The sequence below is a fragment of the Triticum urartu genome, chromosome 7A (assembly GCF_056163025.1).
Source record: "Triticum urartu cultivar PI428250 chromosome 7A, HENAU_Tu73, whole genome shotgun sequence".
NCBI classification, from domain to species: domain Eukaryota; kingdom Viridiplantae; phylum Streptophyta; class Magnoliopsida; order Poales; family Poaceae; genus Triticum; species Triticum urartu.
In genome coordinates, this window is record NC_141879.1 from 56953355 (window position 1) to 56957142 (window position 3788).

Consider the following 3788-nt stretch of genomic DNA (forward strand, 5'->3'; position numbering starts at 1 on the left):
TATGGCTAGTCTATGGTGTGATCGGTTACAATTAAGGATTGGTAACTATGTTTTTCCCTCAGACCTAATAATATTGGAATCCCAAGGATTGGATGTGATATTAGGCATGGATTGGTTATCAAAGTATGAAGGGAATATTGAATGTGCTAGTAAGTCAATTTTTCTTACCACCCCAGAAGGGAGAAGGATCAAGTATGTATCCCGACATGTGCCAAAGAGGACTCAAGTAAATTGCTTAACAGGAGTTGTGCAGGAGGAAGTACCAGTAGTAAAGGATTTCCCCGAAGTATTTCCAGAAGAGTTACCAGGCATGCAACCGGATAGAGATATTGAGTTTTTGATTGAGCTATTGCCAGGCACAGGGCCAATATCGAAGAGACCATATAGGATGCCTGCAAAGGATTTGGTGGAAATTAAGAAGCAAATTAAGGAGTTACTGGATAAAGGTTATATTCGCCCAAGTTCTTCACCTTGGGGGTCGCCAGTACTTCTAGTGGAGAAGAAGGATGGATCGTTAAGGATGGTTGTCGATTATCGAGGATTGAATGAAGTAACAATCAAGAACAAGTATCCACTACCAATGATCAATGATCTGTTTGATCGATTGCAAGGAGCTAAGGTATTTTCCAAGATCGATCTGCGATCAGGATACCACCAGTTGAAGATTCGGGAACAAGATATACCCAAGATGGCTTTTACCACCAGGTATGGGCTGTATGAGTATACCGTTATGTCATTTGGTCTGACTAACGCACCTGCATATTTTATGAACATGATGAACAAAGTGTTTATGGAGTTCTTGGATAAGTTCGTCGTAGTGTTCATTGATGATATCCTGGTTTACTCAAGGAATGAAGAGGAGCATAAGGAACATTTGCGTTTGGTTCTTGGAAAGCTCAGGGAACATCAACTAGATGCCAAGTTTAGCAAATGTGAGTTTTGGTTGAAGGAAGTTGGATTTCTCGGACACGTTATATCCGGAGAAGGTATAGCGGTAGATCCCACTAAAGTTGATACCGTGACCAAGTGGGAAGCACCAACCACCGTGGGAGAGATCCGGAGTTTTCTTGGACTCGCAGGATACTACCGGAGGTTTATAGGGAATTTCTCAAAGATTGAGAAGCCTATGACGGAGTTGTTGAAGAAGGATACCAAGTTCATATGGACGGAGGAATGTGATGCTAGTTTTCAGGAGTTGAATAAATGCTTGGTTACTTCACCAGTGTTGATTTTGCCAGACCGGACCAAGGATTATGAGGTGTATTGCGACGCTTCACGTCGAGGACTTGGAGTAGTGCTTATGCAGGAAGGGAGAGTTGTTTCATATGCCTCACGACAGCTTAAGCCTCATGAGTTGAATTATGCTACACATGATTTGGAGTTAGCAGCCATAGTGCATGCATTGAAGACTTGGAGACATTTTCTGATTGGAAACCATTGCGAGGTGTATACGGATCATAAGAGTTTGAAGTATATTTTCACACAGAAGGAGTTAAATCTTAGACAAAGGAGATGGTTGGAGCTCATCAAGGATTATGATATGAAATTGCATTATCACCCCGGAAAGGCTAATGTAGTAGCTGACGCATTAAGCCGTAAGAGCCATGTCAACACCCTAATGACGGGAGAATTACCAAGGGAGTTAGCCGGAAATCTTCGAGAGTTATGTTTAGAAATAGTCCCAAGAGGCTATGTAGCAGCCTTGGAGATTTAGTCTACATTGATGGATAAAATCAGAGAAGCCCAAAGGACGGACAAGGAGATTGCTTATATTAAGGAGAAAATTAGCAAAGGAAAGGCTAAGGGATTTTGTGAGGATGAGCACGATACCTTATGGTTTGAAGACCGTGTCTATGTACCAAATGATCCGGAGATTAGAAAGCTAATTCTACAAGAGGCCCATGATTCACCATATTCGATTCACCCAGGAAATACCAAGATGTATTTGGATTTGAAGGATATTTTCTGGTGGACCGGAATGAAGAAGGATATTGCGGAGTACGTAGCAGTTTGTGATGTATGTCAGAGAGTGAAGGCGGAGCATCAGAAGCCACCAGGATTGCTACAACCATTGCCTATACCCGAATGGAAGTGGGATAAGCTAGGCATGGATTTTATTACAGGATTGCCCAGAACACGTTCAGGCTATGACTCGATATGGGTTGTAGTCGATAGTTTGACAAAGGTAGCTCATTTCATTCCAGTGAAGACTACCTATACCAGTGCGAAGTTGGCAAAGATATACATGACCAGGATCGTATGTCTGCATGGAGTTCCAAGGAGCATTGTATCAGATAGAGGAACCCAGTTTACTTCAAACTTCTGGAATCAGTTGCATGAGACTTTGGGAACCAGACTAGAGTTTAGCACAGCTTTCCACCCACAGATAGATGGACAGACTGAGAGAGTCAACCAGATCTTGGAGGATATGCTAAGAGCTTGTGCGCTAGATTACGGATCTAGTTGGGATAAGAATTTGCCATATGCAGAGTTCTCTTACAACAACAGCTACCAAACCAGTTTGAAGATGGCCCCTTTTGAAGCCTTGTACGGAAGGAGGTGCAGGACTCCATTGTCCTGGGATGAAGTTGGAGATCGCCAGTTGTTTGGACCGGATCTGATAAAGGAATCTGAACAGAAAGTGAAATTAATTCATGACAGGCTAAAGGTAGCTCAATTCAGGCAGAAGAGTTATGCAGATTCTAAACGCAAGGAGACAGTTTACGAAGTCGGAGACCGAGTTTATCTTCGAGTATCACCACTTCGAGGAGTTAAGCGCTTTGGAGTTAAGGGAAAACTAGCGCCACGTTTTGTAGGCCCATACAAAGTGGTGGAACGTATGGGAGAAGTAGCCTACAAGTTGGAATTACCTGAAGGACAGTCAGGAGTTCACGACATGTTTCATGTATCCCAGTTGAAGAAGTGCCACGCAGAGATGGCTGACATACCGCAGAGGGATACGGTACCACTGGAAGCAATTCAGTTGGACAGTGATTTGACCTATGAGGAGAAACCAGTTAAGATTCTAGAGTATGCCAGTCGAGTCACCCGCAGAAAGGTTATGAAGTTTTGCAAAGTTCAGTGGAGCCACCACACGAAGGATGAAGCCACTAGGGAACGAGAGGAAGATTTGCTGAAGGACCATCCTCACCTATTTTCTAGCCAACCCGAATCTCGAGGGCGAGATTCATCTTAAGGGGGGGGGGTAGGTTTGTAACATCCCAAATTTTCAATTTGGAATGTTATACACTAGATCATCATTGCATATCATATTAACTGCATTTTGGTTGATCCTAGAAATTTTTCGCAACTCAAAGACCCTCGGAGAGAGTTGGGGATTTCGTTATTTCCATATTTGAGTTGTCTCAAATTTTGAAAATAGGATCATTTGATTTTATTTATTTTATCTTCAATAATTTCTATTACAAAAAAATATGAGAGAGGGAATAAAATGACTTTCCCAAAATAAAGAAACATTGAGGATTTAATAAAAAAATCAAATAATATTTTATTTGGTTTTATTTGCTATTTTATTTGAATTTAGGAAAAATGCGCGTTTTTTGAAAATTTCATATAGGCCCCAAATAAATGTTCATCCTGTGCGGCTTGATTTTAGAAGCCGGGGATAATTTATTTCGGAATTTTTGGAGTCCGTTTAGTATTTCTTTTATTTGTTTTTCTACGCGGAATTATTGTAAAAAAAGTCCGAACCGACTCCGGGCCGTACCCGAGCGGGACTCCGCCCGGGGCAGCCTTTAAATAGCGCCGCCCGAGCCCCGCCGCAGCCC